The sequence below is a fragment of the Sciurus carolinensis genome, chromosome 7, assembly GCF_902686445.1.
Source record: "Sciurus carolinensis chromosome 7, mSciCar1.2, whole genome shotgun sequence".
NCBI lineage: Eukaryota > Metazoa > Chordata > Mammalia > Rodentia > Sciuridae > Sciurus > Sciurus carolinensis.
Genome location: NC_062219.1, coordinates 107,565,942 through 107,585,878, shown reverse-complemented (window position 1 = coordinate 107,585,878; position 19,937 = coordinate 107,565,942).

Here is a 19,937-nt window from a genome sequence, read left to right as displayed (position 1 = left end):
ACATGAACTGTAGACTTTAGTGTTCAGACAATGTTATTTGAGCTTATACACAGTGTTTACATATTCTAAGTCTAAAGGAATTTGTTACCAGTGTTTGAGTTCTTGTTGTCTGCTTATTTCTTTTTTCCTTTTCAACTCTCTCTTATTTTTCAAATACTGTCCAAGCAATACAGAACCAAAAAAAAAAAAAAAAAAAAAAAATTCCAACCCACGTCTCAGAATTCAATCCCTTGGAACCCATCCATCAGAACTGGAACCCATCCTCTTTGGACTGCTCCTACGCATTTCCCTGGCATTAGTGCTTGGGAACATGCTCATCCACCTGATTGTCATTTGACTACCGCCCCCACATCCCATGTATTCCATTCTCTCCAAATTGTCCTTGACTGACACCTGTTTCATCTCCATTTTATAGTCACAGCAGAGTCATCTCCTGACACAGATCTCTCCTTTTATCATGTTTGCATGTGATGGCTTACGGCTAGTTTGTGGCCATCTCTTATTTCTTTTATTACCAGGCCATCAAGAACCCTTACCTCTGTGTTTTCTTTGTTTTTGTGTCTTTATTGTTTAGCCTTTTAGATTCCCAGCTGCACATTTTGATTTACCTGCTTCAATGATGTGGAATTCGCTCACTGCTTCTGTGACTTTTCTCAGTTCCTTAGTCTTACCTATTCTGATACTCTTACCAAAAATTACAGCCATGTATTTGGGTGGCAACATCTCCAGTTTCTTTTGTCACCCCGGGATCCTTCTCTCTTATTATAAAGTTGTTTCTTCCATTCTGGGAATCTCATCATCAAGTGAGAAGAATTCTGCACCTGTGGGTTGAAATAAGAAAAATAAAAGAAAATAAAGCAAAATGGAAGACAATATAGAAAACATAAGAATTTTGATCACAAAATGATACATTTGTATTTTACCAGGAAAACTGGCATTTCTGTTTTTGCATTGACAAAGTAGTTTATTTTCTGGTCAAAACTACAAGTACAAAAGTTAGCCAAAATAACAATTCAACTTTTTTGTTTGATTTTTTTCTTGCAGGCATTGAATAACAACCTAAGGTGTATTGCTATGATTCTAGATGGAAGGAAAGCTCAGGAAATGAGACTGCATTCAATCAGACTTTCTCTCTAAGGGTGTTTTTAAAACCTCAATTCAAGGAAATAAGGCCAAAACAGTTTCTTTCTTGCTGAATGAAAATACCAAGCATTGAGTTTAGGGCTGTTAAGACTGCTTGGATTTATGTGAGAGTAAAAGAAATTTGGAAAATTAAGGAGACTTTTACTGCTGGTGTGAATGGAATACTAGGAACCGATAACATCAAAAACCTTAAAATCTTAAATAATACTAAGGGAATATTTGAAAAAAGTAAAGGCAATCTTTACACTACAAGCAGTATTTTTTTTTCTATATCATGGATTGAACCCAGGGATGTTCTATCACTCAGCTATGTTTGCAGTCTTAGTATTTGTTTTTTTGAGACAGAGTATCAGTAAATTGTCCAGGCTGGCTTTGATCTTACAATCCTCCCTGGCTCAGGCTTCTGAGTAGCTGGGATTACAGGTGTCTACTACCATGACCTGCTTAAATTTGTAAAGTGTTTCTGAGAAAAATTAAAGAAGACCTAAATAAATAGGTTAATTCATCATATCCATGCATCAGGATATGTAATGTTGATTAAATGTTACTTCTACCTAAATTAATCTATCCAAAGAAATTTCAAATAAAATCCTTGTGCAAATGGATGAGCTGATACAGAAATTCACATGTACATGGTGCTGAAATTCAAAGAACATAAGATAGTAAAACAAAACAAAACAAAAATTTGAAAAAGTAAAGGGGAAGAAATTATCTAATCTCAAGACAAAATTCATAGTAATTAAGGAATTGTGATATATATAGGTAAATGTATAAGGACCTCTGCGTGCACAATTCATTCTTCCTTCCTGTCTTTCTTTCTTTTGTTAGTTTGATATTGGGAACAGAAACCAGGGTGCTTTACCATTGAACTATATTCTCAGCCTTTTTTATTATTATTAATTTTTGTAGTTGTTCTAATTGGTTATACACAATAGTAGAATGCATTTTGACACATTGTACATACACAAATGGAGCATAACTTCTCATTCCTCTGACTATACATGGTGCTAAGTTACACCAGTAATGTAATCATACATGTATATAGGGTACTAATGTCTGTCTCATTCTACTGTCCTCCCCATCCCTACTGCCCCACCCCTATCCTTACTCCCCCCTATACAATTCAAAATTCCTTCATTCTTCCCAACCTCCCTCCACCAAGTCACTATGGATCAGCATCCACTTATCAGAGGAAACATTTGGGCTTTGGTTTTTGGGAGATTGGCTTATTTCACTTAGCATGATATTCTCTAGTTCCATCCATTTACTTGAAAATACCATAATTTCATTCTTCTTTAAGGCTGGGTAATATTCCATTATGTATATGTACCACATTTTCTTTATCCATTCATCTGTTGAAGGACTCCTAGGTTAATTGCATAGTTTAGCTATTGTGAATTGAGCCACTATAAATATTGATGTGACTACATCACTGTAGTGTGCTGATTTTAAGTCCTTTGGGTATAGGAAAACTACCCCATTCACAATTACCTCACAAAAAGAATACTTGAGAATCAATCTAACAAAAGAGGGAATCAAGCTAACAAAAGAGGTGAAAGACCTCTACAATATAAACTATAGAATATTAAAGAAAGAAATTGAAGAAGACCTTAGAAGATGGAAAGATCTCCCATTCTCCTGGATAGGCAGAATCACTATTGTTAAAATGGCCTCACTACCAAAATTGTTATATAAATTTAATGCAATTCCTGTTAAAAATCCCACTGACATTCTTCATAGTACTAGAAAAGGCAATCATGAAATTCTTTTGGAAAAATAAGAGACCCAGAATGCAATCCTTACCAAGAAGAGTGAAGTAGGAAGCATCACAATACCATAACCCAAACTATATTACTGAGCAATAGTAGCAAAAATGGCATAATTTGCACAATTAATTTTTGACATAAGTGCCAAAGAAATTAAATGGGACAGATTATACACATTTTAAAAGTGTGCTGGTCTAAAAGAAGCAAACCTCAACCTATACCTAGAATCATATACAAGAAATAAACATGGGTCACAGAACTACATTCAAAAACTAAAAGTACAAAATTTCTTGAAGAAATCATAGTTGAATCTCTAAATGACTACAGACTTGTCAAAGATTCTTAAATACAAACTGAAAAAATAAATGTCAATGGATTTTATCCAAGATAAAATTTACTCTTTAAAAGGTACTCTTTTACTATGATGGAAGGAAAGATACAGATCAGCAGGACATATTCACAAAACATATCTAACAGAGGAGGAGATCTCTCTAGGGTATATAAAATTCCCTTATAATTCGACATTCAGTGTAGAACTAATTAAAAAGAAATGGCAAAAGAATTGTATAGACACTTTACTGAAGAAGACAAAAGGATAGAAAATAACAACAAAAAAACAGTATCACATCAATAATCAGGAGAGAAATACAAATCAATATCACAAAAGATACCAAGAGATGCCAAAGCACACCCACTAGAATGTCTAAAATTTAGAAGACTGAGTATAACATCTTAATGACAATGGATAATCCATGGTACATCTATGAAGTGAAATGCTGTTAGTTCACACAAATGAATCAAACACAGTTACACATAACATAGATTATTTTCAAAATAATTGTATTGACTAAGTCAGACAATAAGTTGTCCATACTTCATGGTTCCATCTATATAAAATTCCAGGATATCCAAACTACTCATGTGACAGAGGCAGATGGGTGTTTTCTGCAGTAGGAGGAGTGGGTGGAGAGGGGAAGACAAGAAGTGCTGTCTGAATAAACGTTCCTGTGTGCTGCATTATGTTTTTTCATCAGTAATCAGTCTCAGTATATCAGAGGAGAAAATAAAGTGAATAATTGAAAGAGTGGTGGCATTTCTTGCACCGGCAAGAGATCTATCAAGAGTCTGCCTAGGTCTCTAAATTACCCTTTCCTTAAAGGAATTCCTCTAGCAATTAGGCAAGCAACTGACTTTACCCAAAGATATACCTTAAAGACACGTTGAGGTCAACTGACTGTCTTTCACAGTGTGTTATTGAAGTAATAGCTACCTTGGGAAAAATAAAATAATTGAAGTTTTGGGAAAAGTTGAGTGTTGCCATACATAATACACCAGCAGCAATCTATGATAAACCATGCAGTTTGTGTCTCAGAGGAGACACAAGAAAACCTCTGAGATAAGAAATGAGAAGTTTTGTTAAGGTGGTGACACAGGATTACTGAGTTTCCCTTTGTCTTCTTCCTTTACATCTGATTGGGTGTTTTATTTTCTAGTACGTAGATGAAACTAATACAAAGTCATGATTTTTCTTGAAAAATACATTCCTGTTTTGTTTGTTTTTTCACTTGAGGCTATTATTGTTAGGGTTATTAAGTTTTATGTGAAAAAAATGATTAACTAAATAAAGTGAAATAGAAAACAGGATTAGGAATAAATTTGTAAAGTTTAGAAAAGGAGATTAATTTTGGTAAGCCTATATAATATGTGCTCTAGTGCTTCTATTAATAATATTCACATCTAGAACAAAAGATATGTACAGCAAAGACTTTTTATAAATGCTTTTGACCCCATATGTTCTAATGGGTAATTCACATTCTGTATATTTCTAGACCAATAATTTACATTGTCTCCTTTACTATCTTGAAATATATTCATTGAAAATATGACCTAACTACAGCGTGACTTAAAATAAATAAATTCTGTAATGTAGAATAAAAATCAGAAAATATATTCAAATAATGATTTCCAATATATAAATTTTTGAACAATTACACTAAAAATATAATAAAGGTATGAGACAGAACCATTGTGAACACGATATCTATAAATGTACTCAGATTAAGGGTCCTACATTTAGGAGTCGAATACCAAGTAACATATTTATCAGTGCTCTTTTCTGAGCACTGAACAATTCCAATCAAATTGAAGTATAATAATTAAGGTTTTCATGGAAAATTCATATGTATTAAAATTGAGAAAAATAATTTGGTCTTAGAAAACAAAATGACAGAATAATCAAATCATACAGAATGTGGGACAATTTTCAGTGGTTAAGGATTATCTTCCAGATATCTATAATTCCTGTTCCAAACAGTTAAATGAAAATGTTACTTACCTTTAATTTATGTGATAGGAAAGGGCAGTACAAAAATGAATTAATTCACTTAAGTATGAGAAATCTTTAAGAACCACTGGCTTAAAATGTCAGCATATAAACCCCATCCAGAATCTGAATTTTAGATTAGGATTGTTAGCAAGGGAAACATACTTCAAAACTACCCTGAAGCACAGGTATCACATGGCAAAGGTAAAAATGAAGTCTTTCTCTGCTGGGAATAAAACTCCAGATGTTCATCTTAATTTCTCAGTGGCCACTATTCTCCCAAACCCCTAAGCCAGGGCTCCATAACATGATGTGCCAACTGGTAATGGTACGCACAATGTTTGCCATTCTGAGATGCTGTACAGAATATGAAAATTTTAAATTTTACAGCAAATGAACAGTCAAATTTTATGTCTGTTGAATCTATTGATAGGAAAACAAGGATTGAATTTTATTTTTCTCCTAATTTATTTTTATTGTGTTTGAAAGTATCAGTCCTTGATAGATAGGGAAATAGGAAATGCTCCTCTTTCATCCCTAGATAGTTGGGAAGAGTTGCCCTGGGTCGTACCCATGGATGTACTGCAGAAAGACCTCCTTAATAACTATGAAGGATGTAAATTACTGCCTCAGTCACTCGTGTAATTTAAGTTCCCTTCATGAGGATGAAGAAAGGGGACAAAGGAAATCTATGCCTTTGTGTATTGATCCACTCTGATAAAAATATAAATGTTAGAATAATGATGGAGGCAAAATGCACCCACTTCTTATTTTATATTTCTCAAGTGCTGAGGTTTCTCCCCTTTCCTGCTGCTTGTCTAGAATTGCTTGTGTCCCATCTCCACTTTGTATGTCTCTAAAGAAGTCACAATATGTGATGGTTGATGTTCAATTTTCACCATCTATTTAATAGCCTTCCCTAATACCTTCAGGGCTAACTAATATATCCTTTTAAATAATGAATCGATCACATAATTAAATAAAAATCAATGATAAGTGAAGTTATAAATGGCAATGTGTTTACATTTCTGTGGGTATTTTTCTTTTGCAAAAAGAGAAACTTCAGTATTCTACAGTACTCTATCTTTTGGAGGCAACTTAGTGGTTTAAGAATTCCAGAACGCTGTACTGAGAAAGCACCCTTACATCTCTATACTAAAATTCTGAAATAGGCTTTTCTCTCTCTCCCTACATTTATCACCAAACCGTCTTCCACTTATCTTTCTGCAAAAGCACAGCACTACTTGTATAAGCAGATGTTCAGCAAGGAATGTTTTCATTTTCTTTTTGAATGTGAGTGAGGACATCAGGAAAGACTACATATACATCACAAAGGAAAATCCTAAAATGGTGACTATGAATGGATGGCTATTTTAGACCATATTACTACCCCCACCACATTATATTGAGACTTTTAGGGGTGGCATATAACAATTTAAAGTTTATGGACTCCGTGAAAGAAAAAAAAATTAAAAAGAGGGAATAAAGAAGCAAAATAACAATATCCAATGTTTCATAGATTTTTGGAAGACTTTTGGCCTTTGAGAATCACACACTAAATTAAATGCAGACTTAGAAATGTCTTGTCTATGCCATGAAAGGAGAGAGTTGGTCTTGAGGAGAAAATTCAGCAGAAAAAGGAACTGTCATCCATTTAGAATTATTTTAGAAAAAAACTACATGAAATATAGATATATTCTTACTAAGAATATATGCAAAAGTACTTCACCTCCCAAAGGGTTCTGCTGCTAAAGAAATTAGGTTAAGATAAATGCAGTTTTATAAACTGGTATCATTTAAAAGTGGAGATACTGAGATGGATGTATGTAAGTCTGTGTAGAAAAAGATGTGGTTTAGCAACATAGATTTTATGCTTTGAAATTTCTTCGAGTTTTTTTCCAAATGAACTGAAGAAACATGTGCATTGGTTAGCATAACAATGAATCTGACTTTAGAATTCTACTTTAATAAGCTTCATTGAGAGTCATACAAGTAGAACTCTGGAAAATGACAAAATGCATCTCGAAAGCTAGAAAAGAAAGAGCAAAGGGTGGTATACAAAGAGAATTCTAACACCATTACTTTATTTCTCTCTGCTTAAAAGTGAATTATGTTATGACTCCTTTGGGTCCAGTAAGACATTTTCATTCCATGAGAGTTCCCATCAATCCTACATCATCCAGTGGAAAACATCAGAATTAAGTCACCTAAGGTTTCATAATCCTGAGAGTTTTATGTTGAGAATATGAAAATAAGAAATATGAAAGATTAAGTTCCATCTAGAGAGTTATATCTCTCTAGTTAGGTATTTCAGAAATAATTTTAAGATCACAGTAGTGCTGATTATTAAGCAGTGTGTGTGTGTGTGTGTGTGTGTGTGTGTGTGTAATTGTATATTTTATGCCAAACGCTAAGTGCCTAGCAGAGTGCCGAAGATGACTGTTTAAGGAAGAAAGCACATTTGAAGCACATTTGAAGTGGCATTCAGGTTGGCAGAATAGGTTGCAGATATCTCTCTTCAATACCCATTTTCCATAGGAAAATTTAATAAATTATTTTATAGTATACATCATCTTGGTTTCCATTACTTCCATCTTTCCAGATGAAACTGGAAAAGAAATAAAATACAGGGTCAACTGATTCATTCTTCTCTCATCTTCATACCTAATCTAGCAGGAAAAGCTGTTGAAATGCCTTCGAATTGTACCCAGAATCACATCCCACTTTTTACAATTACCATTGGTCATTTTCCTAAACTCCTAGTCTGTGAGATCAACACACCACTTACATTGACAACTCAACACCTTCCTAAATAATCTCTCTGATTCTTTTCCATTTCTTTGATTGAGAAGAGGGTACTGTGTGGTTTACATTAAAATATAAATTGTATCATCTTATACCAGTACTCAAGTCCTTGCATTGACTTCCCATTCCCATCAGGGTTTCAATCACGTAAAGAGGTTTTTCCTACAGTCTACCCTATAGTTTACGTCTATGTCCAAATTTTCTAGTACTGTTCTCATACGGTCTACTCAGTCACACTAGCTTCTGCAGACTTGCCTTGCTATTGTATCTGTTTAGAAGACAGTTCCTAGGTATCCACATGGATAATATTCACCTCATTCTTGTTTTTTCTTTAATGTCATTTACTGGATGAGGCTTACTCCAGCTATTCTTTTTGCTTTTTAGTTTTGTGGTGCTGGAAATTGAACCTGGGGTCTTAATGCATGTGAGTCAAGAGCTGTGTCACTGAGCAACAACACCACCTAGCCCTACCCTTTTGGATTTCATCCTTGATAACCACCATAAATGTGAAGTTACCTGTACTTGGCTATCTCCCATGATCGTCTATTAGTTATTCTCTTCCACTATAAAATATAGTGAATATATTATATTTATTGTTTATTGTTTGTCTATACACACATACACATATAATCTATATGAGGACAAGGATCTTTTTTGTGTTGTATAGGTCACAAGCAATTCAGATAATTTCTGTACACAGGAGACTATTTTCTGCTTGTAACTTTCATGTATAAGAAATCAAATTATTTATGAAGGAATTGCTATATCCTGCTCAAATAGTTTAGGAAGGAAATCAGATATTAACAGGAGAATAGCCAGGAACATTGCACAGTACATTACAATGAAAAAATTGTGTCACAGACCTCTTTTTTTCTGTTGTTAGAGCATAATTATGCATGTCAGTTGAGTTCATTACAACAAAAATCATAAATGTATAAAATTTGTTTTCCGTTCATTAACCTCCATTTTCCTTTTCCTGTGTCCTTCCTCTACAGTGCTAGACTTGCTATCAGTGATCAATTTATTCACTTTTGATTGGTTCTTTTAACTTATATATAAAGATGGAATTCCCTGTGGTATATTTATATAAGCTCTTTTTAAATAACTTTGAATGTATTTTTTTTTTAGTTATAGATGGACACAACACCTTTATTTTATTTACTTATTTTTATGTGGTGCTGAGGTTTGAACGTAGTAGATATGGTTTTAATGTGTATACAATGAGAAGACTGGCAAAAATATGAACACAATGACTGACATGTTCTAGTCATTTTTAATCTTTTCTTAAAGTTCATTATCTAACCTAACCAAAATTGAGACTCATCTTCTTACGTATGATGAAAGTTGGTCTGAAAGGTTTCCTTTCATTTCTAAAATGTTCTTTCCACATACACTAAGAGTGGAATTTGTTCAACACTTTACTGAACTCAACAATGACTCAATTTACATAATGCATTCTAACTCTCAATACTGAACCAGTTTTATTTAATAACTTCTAAATAATTGTAATTCTTGTTTTTTCACTACTGGGGATCAAACCCAGGACCTCATGCATGCTAGGCAAGCGCTCTGCCACTGAGCCACAACCCCAGTCCTTATATAAGCTCTTAATGCAGTTTTTAAGAAATCATTCCTCATTGCTCCCCTTTCCCATCCCTTCACTCAGTCTCTCAATCTCCTTCAAATACTGATCTTCTCTATATATTTATGATATCCTATCCTTCCCTTCTCCTTTATTTTACTCTAGTTTTCACATATGAGAGAAAACATTTGTCCTTTATGTTTCTGAGTCAGGCTAATTTCATGTAGCATGATATTCTCTATTTCCAACCAAATGCCATAATTTCTTTCTTTTATATGGATATATAGATATATACATATACATATATATTACAATTTCTGAATTTATTCATCTATTGTATTGATGAGCATCTAGGTTGATTCCATAATTTAGCTAATGTGAATTCTGCTACTATAAACATTGAGTTGGTTGTATTGCTGTAGTATGCTCACTTGAGTTCTTTTGGGAAAATACTAAGTAGTAGGATAGCTGGGTCATATGGTGGTTCCATCCCTAGTTTCTTGAGGAATCTCCATACTGCTTTGCAGAGTGGTTGTACTAGTCAGCAGTCCCACCAACAAGGTACAAGTTTACCTTTTTCCCACATCCTCTCTAGCATTTACTGTTATTTGTGTTCTTGATCATTGACATTATGACTGGAGTAAGATGAAATCCTAGTGTAGTTTTGATTCTTATTTCCCTTATTGATAGAGATGCTGAACATTTTTTTTCATCTATTTGTTGACCTTTAATGTTTCTTCTTTTCAAAGTTCTTGTTTACTTCTTTTCCCTATTTATTGATTGGGTTATTTTCTTTTTGGTCTTAAGTTTTCTGAATTATTTGTATATTCTAAATATTAATTCTCTATTGGAAGAACAGTTGGACAAGATTTTTCTCCTATTCTGTATACTCTCTCTTTATAAGATTTATCATTTCTTTGCTGTGCAGAAGCTTTTTAATTTGATGGCATCCCATTTATTGATTCTTGGATGTTTCTTTTTTTTTTTTTACTTTTTCTCTTTCTCCTTTTTGTACCAGGGATTGACCCCAGGAGCACATAACTACTGATCCACATCCCCAACTCATTTTTCTTTCTTTCTTCTTTTGATATAGGATGTCACTAATTTGTTCAGGGACTCACTAAGTTGCTGAGGCTGGTTTTGAACTTGCAATCTTCCTGCCTGAGCCTTTAGAGCTGGTGTTATTACAGACAAGCACCACCCACACCTGGCTCTTGGTTTTATTATTTTGCACTTTGGGGGTCTTATTAAGAAAATCCATGCCAGCATCAATATACTGGAGTGTTGAACCTATGTTTTCTTCTATCACTTGCAAGGTTTCTGGTCTGATTCCTAAGTCTTTGATTCATTTTGATGTGACTTTTGTACAGGGTGAGATATAGAGGTCTAGTTTCATTTTTCTATGTATAGCTATGCAGCTTTCCCAGCACCATTTATTAAAAAGACTTTCCTTTTTCCAAAATATATTTTTGGCACCTTTTGTCAAGTATCAGATAGCTATAAGAGTGTGGATTTGTCTCTGTGTCTTCTATTATATTTCATTGGTCTTCATGTCTATTTTGATGCCAATACCATGCTGTTTTTGTTACTATAGCTCTGTCACAGGCCTCTTAATAAGCCAATTAAATGGTTCTGTACTTTCTGAACCATTTCAATAATATATGGTGAAACAGTTACCAACACTTGAAGTTCATGTTTCTTGAACTGAGGTAAATATAGTACCAAGAGATATCCCACAATTTGCAAGAGGCACTCAGCCTGCAAAACAAACCTGGCTTAGTTCCGGAGTTAAATTTATTTGGGAACTTTGAATAAAAACACATTTTATCCTATTTCAAATATGGACTTGCTGTCTGTAGAGTAAAAAAGTTCATATTTTATTAAATAAAAATGAATCGTTTTGAAAAAGGCATTTTACTCTTCTGCATAGGTACTTTGATCTCCACAATCAGACTTTACTGACATATAGTTAATTTTTTTCTGCCATTAAAAGCATTAGAGATTGAGAAAATCTCTTCATGTCAGAAAATCCCTCGATTTCATTTTAGTTATTTCAACTCCTATCTTATTTTTTGTAAAAGGGATTTATATATTTTATTTATTTATTTTGCATCCAAGTTTTATAGGTATTAGTTTGTGCTTGCCAGCCATAAATGATGACAAAAGGTTTAGTGACATTTTGTTAACATAATCTTTTTTGAGAACATTGAGCAATGTGAGCACTGATAAATGAACAAAATCGACCTTGATATTTTATGCTTTATTGATCATAAAAATGGTTTAATATTGAGTTAAAACACTTCATATTTTCTTTAATTGCAAACAGTGTGAGAAAAATTGAAATGTTTATTATTATATACATTATAATAATTAGGTTCATAAAATTAATATATGCATATCTTAAAAGTCATTGTTGTTCCCTAAACAACAATATTTAATCTCAGAAGAGTTGAATCATCTTCCTGTTTATAAATACATTTAGGTGGAAAGTAATATTGAAGCCATGAAAAAACAAAATACTAAATGAAACAAACTAGCAGTTGCTGATATTGATCTTTAAATCACTTTACTATTCACTCACCCCAATCATGTAGCATATACATAGTCAATAATAGTGTCTCTTGTCTCAGAGAAACAGATCCTATTTGAAGGCCTCCTAAGGATTAAAGATTTAATTTTGTTGGTCTCACATGTGCCAAACGAGTGTCATAATGATTTTGCACTTTATAGCTTGATGAACCAAACTGTTCTGACAATTCTTTGCATCTTTAGGCAACAGGGGATTACACATAGGCTGCTATCCAAATCTCATTTAGAAAATATGTATGTTTTCTAAAATAACTCAGCTAAACTTGTTGTGTAGTTTTCTGTACCCTGGGACATAAGACAGAGAAGTACAAATGATCTCTGCCTTCTAGAAGCTTATCTTTCAAAATAGAAAAGCACAGGTCCACAAAGCAGTGACATTTAGGAGTACTATAAAAATTATTTTGTATGGATTTATTAGCATGTTTGAATTTGTTTTAAAAATCTACAGGATATTTTTCTAAAGAAAGAAAAATATTTCTTATTTCTGCTTAGTAAAGGAATATTAGATTCTCACTGACGAGTAATTCCCAGTTTGTAAGATATGAGCCCATGAGAAAATGTTCAAATGAGATCAAAATAAATGCATAATCTATTCATTTTATAATATGAAGATCACATCCAGGATATGTGACTTTTGTTACCTGTTTTCTAATTACAACATGGAAATAAGTGTTGCTTGCTAAGGACATTTCGATTATCTAAAAATAGAATACAAAATGAATTGAAAATAAATTTCTATGGTTTCCTACAAAAGCAGACACTACCCATTTGGTTCAACTTGGATGTGTAGACTGGGGATCCTGATCCTTAGTCTCAAAGGTACCATCAGTGCTGTGAAGTGTATTACGCATAGGTGGAGGGGTTATGGAATGAAGAAACATAGGGATAAAGTTAATAATTTGTTAATTTAGGAAGATGAACCAAACAAGTTTAAAAAAATTGGCAGAATATGAGAATAAGAAAAGAACTGGATGGATTACCAGAAAGCATGGGCTGAAGATACAAATACAGATGCAGGGCTGACATCCAAGAGTCAGAGTTATTCTCGTGCTGTGCCATCATTTGGACAACCATCAAATCTTAAAGAAGAGAATCAGCCAACTACTGCTCATGTCATTTGTTCATTTGGAAGCAAAATCTGTTTAGAATCTATAAAACAAGAAAAAAAGAAAGAAAGAAAATGTCCAGAACCTCAAAGTCTATAGATAATACTTTCACTCACTGATATGTACCTGCATTCACAGTTATTTTCTTCCACTTTACACAAAGATACATATTTTTGTCTGTTGTAAATCTTATTATGGTGACTTGCCCCACTCTACAAAATCTTCTTGGGTATCAACTGAAGGAAAGACTCCTATGGCAGGGACTAGAGTGCTCATAAAACATTCCATTTGCTTTGTGTATTTCTTAACCCCTACTCACCTATTACCTGGAACAACAAAACTAGTTCTGACTAAGAGGCTGTGGATGGAAATGTTTTGAGTCACTTGTGTTCCAAACCATAAATCAACTGGAATGTTATTCTTCACCCACTTCGCTTGCTATAGCAACCACACCGCTGACATTTCAAATGCTAAGTCATTCCTCAGACTGGGTTCCTTAAGTGTCTGTAGAGTAGACCATTCCTATAAAACATACACACACACACACACACACACACACACACACATGTGCGTGTCATTTACCTGACCTATAGTCTGAGCAGGAACAACTGTAGGGCAAAGCTGCTCAGATCTGAGGTTGGTTGTTAGTGAAATATATAATCTTGCTATATAGAATTCTAAAACTATATTAATATTATACTAGTAAAGTATTATATATATATGGATGCCTGATTCAGAGCACTAACTGAAGAGATTTTTTTTTTCCCAGATACATCCTGCAACTGAACATTAACTAGGTTAGGTTTACTTGGTTTTGAATGATGAGACAAAAAATGTTAGTGAATCCTGTGGAATTTTTGCTTTACTTATTCTGCTATTGAATGGATTTCCTTAGAAGCCATTTTTCACTAGTGGTCATAGAGTTATATAAGGTAACATGCCCATGGACAATGGTGCTGGAAAAGCATCATGGGTACAGAAGGTAATTTAAATTCCTATCAAGGAAAAAGCATTTGCCATATGGATGCCTCTAAATAGTGTCTCAGTTCTGTTGATTTTCTCTAAGATGGAAACCACACTTAGAACCACAAATTCAAATGGAGCACTACCTAATTCAATTGATGGCAACCATTTCTAAGACTCTTAGGCTCTTTTACTTCTATATTTAGTTTTTAGGGTCTTACCACAAGGATTGTCACCATCCTGACTCATTTCTATTACCACTTATTCCTTCAATATGTCATCTTCAATATTCTTGAGATGACACATTTAAAGCAGTCAGATCTATAAATTAGATCTTGGCCAAAAATAAGATGCTCTAATTATTTATCTTTGACTTTTAACTTTAAACTTTACTTGCATTTAAAAGAAGTAAAACAAAACAAAACCTTCATGTACTGAGTACCAACTGTGTAGAGAGAGTTTTGCACAGGTAAATGTATTCAATCCTTCCAACAATCTTATGAGGAAAGTATCATTAATTTGCCAAAATGACCAACACAGAGGGAAAGAGGCAGGGCACACAATACATGTTCTCTAGGCCTTTTTCAAAACATAGATTTGCTCTTTTGGCCACATGTGTACACTTCTACAAGAAGGGTTATGTTGTAGACATTAAAGGAATGGGAACTTTTCAAAAAGAATATCCCGGATGATTTCCATGGCAAATCTGGAAGACTCTACCATGTTACCTAGCATGTAACAATCAAGTTAGGGGCAAGACTCTTGCCAAGAGAATCAACCTGTGTACTGAATACACTCAGCACTCTAAGAGTTGAGATAGTTTCCTAAAATGTTGTGAAGGAAAATGATGAGAGAAAGAAGGCAACCAAAGATAAAGCTGTTTTAGTTAACGTTTTTTCCTCTGTGACTAAAAGACCCAATTAGAACTCACAGTTTCAGAGGTCTCAATCCTTAGACAGCAGGTTCCATTCCTTGTGGCTCAAGGTGAGGCAGAATATTATGGTGGAAGGGTTTGGTGGAGAGAAATAGCTCATATGAAGATCAGAAAGCAGAGAGAGACTCCACTCACCAGATATAAAATATATACCCCCAAAGTCACATCCCTAATACCCACCTTCTCCAGCCACAGCTTACCAATCTTCCTTTACCATTCATTTAATCTCCATCAGGGTATTAATTCAGTGATTGGGTTAAGGCTCTTATAACCCAATCATTTCTTCTCTAAACCTTCTTGCATTGCCTCACTCATGAGAATTTTGGGGACTCCTAACATCCAAACCATAATAAAAGTTTATCTGACTTCAAATGAAGTACCAGCCTGCACCATCCAGAGAAGCACACTTTGTGAGAAACAGGGGAAAGATCAGTGGTAAGGTACTGCCTAGCATGCAGGAGGCCCAGGTTTTGAGTCTCAGCACTGAAATAAATAAATAAATAAATAAACAAAATCTCAGATTTTTAACCTCAAGAAAATATTTGACATTAGTTATAATCAGTTGAACAATTTCACAAAATTACATGGATGAATGAATTTGCATTAATTCTTTACATATTCAGATTGAAGAAATAATTATCATTATAGAAAATTTAAAAATTGTGGCCTAGTATAAAGATAGATGTAAAATTGTATATGAGTCCCCCATCCAATAAAAATCACAGCTAATATTTGATTTATATTCTCCTTTAAATATCTTTATTTTCTGCATTCTTGTAAAGACTAGTGATATCTACATCATATTTCACCATTGAAACATTTATCACAAGAGCACATGTGGGACAATTCAAGATTTTTTTTAATTGTGACACTAATAAACAATATAACTATGAACTAATTTTTCCTGAACTTTGAAAATTTATCCTAGGAATGAAATTATTGGATTAAGAAGATGGAATATTTTTAAAATTTATGTGGGCTTTGACAAATTACACCATCTTGCATTTTGAAAACAATATACCTATACTTGTATATTTATTCAAGAAGAACTGGAGAGTAAGACTTTTTGCAGGTCAAAGAAGGAAAGTAAGAGAATAAGGATCATAAAGCTTTGCAGAGTAGGCTGGCATATTGTGGGCATGGAAGATTCTGGGAAAACACCAAGAGAAAGCTCTAGTCTGCATGGAGTCAGTTCATTAGGTACAAGCAGCAAGGTCACAATAAAGTAGCTTTACTTAATAGTTTTCCTTTTGGTTGTTAGTTGTCTTCTGTTGGAACCCTTTCCCTGATTCATTTACACAGAAACATACATCTTCCTCCTAATATATTATAAAAATAAAATGTGCTAATAGGTAGTGCTAATGATATTTGATAAAAGTCATGGGTTCCTAGTGAGTTTGCAATAAGTGTGTTAGAACCCGTGTGCTGATTCTAACAAAGGGTTGGGGATGGCTTACCCTCTTCTCCTTGATCAGGAAACTTGTGGATCAAGTATCACTTCCTCCGGGAAACTTCCTTTTATTTTCTAGTAAGTGACAGCAATTCTTTCCTCTCTTCACTCTAAGGAAGATTTTTATTCTATGATTGCTACTTTGACCAAGTCTTCTATTTTTTCCTGACTTGTTTCCACTTCAGACTTACTTTAATTTACAGTGAGCAAACATCCAGACTTCCCTCACTCCCAGGCAGAGACGTTTTTTGGCTTCTCCGACTTTAGTTCATTGTTCAGATCATAGCATTTAAAAAAAATTCAAAAGGATAATGCGGTGATATATATAAAATGACCTACAACTACAGTGTTTATTTAGTGAATGTTCTGTGAGATTTTCAGTTGTGGTATCAATTGCTTTGAAATATAGCTCTCCTTCACTCAGAGAATCTTTCTCTTAGTTCACAGGTGTGTCTAACCTAAGGGTGCCATAGAATCCTAATGTGCTCTGCCAAGAGGAGCCTTTACTTTATACGTCTTCACGTGAAACAGATCTGGAGGCATCACTAAATTTAGAAAGTTTCATGCATAGGATTACAACATTGAATTTGAAGTATTCTGGGTAAATTTAGAAGTCTGACATTTGAGCATTAAACTTTTTCCAGTGAGTGTTGAGGGTGTATTTGATCTTACATATAAACTTTCCAGGACAGTCTTTACACAGACTGTGTTGTTAGAGGACAGCACCCTCTCCTCACCATAAAGTCCCTAAATCTGCAGGATCATGTATAATAGCATAGATGGTACAGCAGGTAAAATTGTGTCACTTTGGATGTTAGGTTACTGACACTAATTTTGTTTTGTGGAATTTGATGACTTTTCCAACTGTACAAAATATGCAATTATTCTTTTGCATGGGACCATTAGCTTACAAAGTATTGAAGTAAGGAAGAACATAGTAGATATGGTTTTAATGTGTATACAATGAGAAGACTGGCAAAAATATGAACACAATGACTGACATGTTCTAGTCATTTTTAATCTTTTCTTAAAGTTCATTATCTAACCTAACCAAAATTGAGACTCATCTTCTTACGTATGATGAAAGTTGGTCTGAAAGGTTTCCTTTCATTTCTAAAATGTTCTTTCCACATACACTAAGAGTGGAATTTGTTCAACACTTTACTGAACTCCAGCAAGCAGAATTTAGATTACCTAATGGAAAGCTAGAACTCACCAAAACAGGCAATACAATAACCAATTTATACAAATTATATTTACTTTATTATAAAAACCAGAACACTGATTTATTTTGAAGTAACTTTGGAGGCTGACAGACTTTTCTCTTAGGAAAGAGATTCTACTAAAATCTATTTCATTTGAATACATATTTTTGATTTAATATTCTCTGGATCTTCTCTATCTGGATTTTCTCTGGTGTACGTGTGTGGCACAGGTGATCCTGGCTTTGTTCTCATATCAACACTTTATACTGAAAAGAAACAAAATGGAGAGGCCAGGCCAGAGTCCAGATTCTTCTACCCTTGCTGTCTGGCCTTCAATTGTGCATTCAGCATGAGATTGCAGTCAGATGCATTTTGTTTGGTTAACATATTGATTTAAGGTTTTGGACCATGGGCACCATCTGGCTCACATCTCCACATCACCATCATTCCTTTCACAACTCTGATGGGCTTCACTCGTCTTCGTTTCCTGCCTGGTTTCCAAAGGTGTTTAATACTGGGATCTCTGGCATGGTAGTTGGACATGTCTGTTCATTCACTTAAAGATTGAATTAGTTTTCTTCTACTTTGCTTTGATTTTTATTATATTGACAGCAACTTTCTGACACCTCATGGGTAACAAAATTCTGGTATGAATCTTAAGTAATTAAACAGGGAAACTCTCCACTACCTGCTCATAGGTTGCATAACAGAGTAAAGGGTAGGGTACAGCAAAAACACCCAGAGAGTTCTGTATTTCTAAAATGATCTGACAGGGTAGAAACAATGCAAAACCATTTTCTTCCTTCCAGATATAAAATTTTTAAAATGTAAAATCTAAAACCACTTAACCTCAATATTCGCTGGTTGGAATTTTCTGCTATGAACAGCAATCACCACACAAAGTATTAACCTCATACAGGAAAAATACTCATCTGATTTGGTAAAACTTCAAATGTTAACCATGTGCTTTTTAATTCACTTACTTTCATCTTTCTTATCACAGTGAAGCTCACGACAGCATAAGAAATTAAAACTAGATGGACATTTAAATGAATTGCTTAATCATTTCTAGCTCTTAATCTTCAAGAGAATTCTAAATTTACCATGAAACACATAGATCTTGAATCAAACTGAAACGCATATGCCAGCTGTTTTTCTTAATGGAGTAGACTATACACATTTTTTTATTGCCAGCATAGGTGAGAAAACACAGCATTAACATTCACCAAAACCTGAAAGCCAAGTGATGATCTGGATTTTCTCGAGCTAGCTGGCCTTCCCTCCCAAGGTACTTACAGGGGTTGCCATTTACCAAGAGGTAGCAGAATCCCAGCAGACCAACTTCTGACCACCAGAAAGAGTAAGTAGCTCAAGAGAGCCACCTACTGCTCTTAGGATAACCAGGGCAGAGAAAAATAAGTTCATGGTATAATATTATCATTACTTCAATATTTTTGTCAAGTCAAAATGAAAATACTGCTGTCACTGTGTTGAGAAATAATAGTCAATAAAAATAAACAGTAAACAGTATTTTAAACTCTCTGAACTGTCCTTATGACTTAGCACTTCTTGAGGACTTCCCAAAAGCATAATTTACTAATAAATATGTAAAATGGTCCCAGATTTAGGTTCTAGTCTCTTTTTCTCTTCTTTGTGTTATTTTAGAAACTTTACTGTAATTATCAGAAGAAAATTTAAAACAAAAATGAGGGTGGACGTTCAAACCGCAAATTCAAGTGTTTAAAGGATGGAGCAGTGTAATGGCACTGATAGACTATTACTGGAATAAGGACCAAATCTGGTATTATAGATTTTCCCATGTTGCCATTGGCTCTTCTTTCTTGTTCTAGATTTCAAAGCAATGATCTCATTTAAGTTTTTACAGTTCCTTCTCTTCTTCTATTTGAAGAATATTAAGCACACAGTGGTAAAGTGACTTTTTTCAGGTCACAGTATTAACCTGACATCAGAATATGACAGAAAGTCAGGGTTCCAGGTGTTTTAACATAGCATCACCAGGACCACCAAATTCTTCCCATTAAATATTCACTTAACCTGTAGGATTATTGGT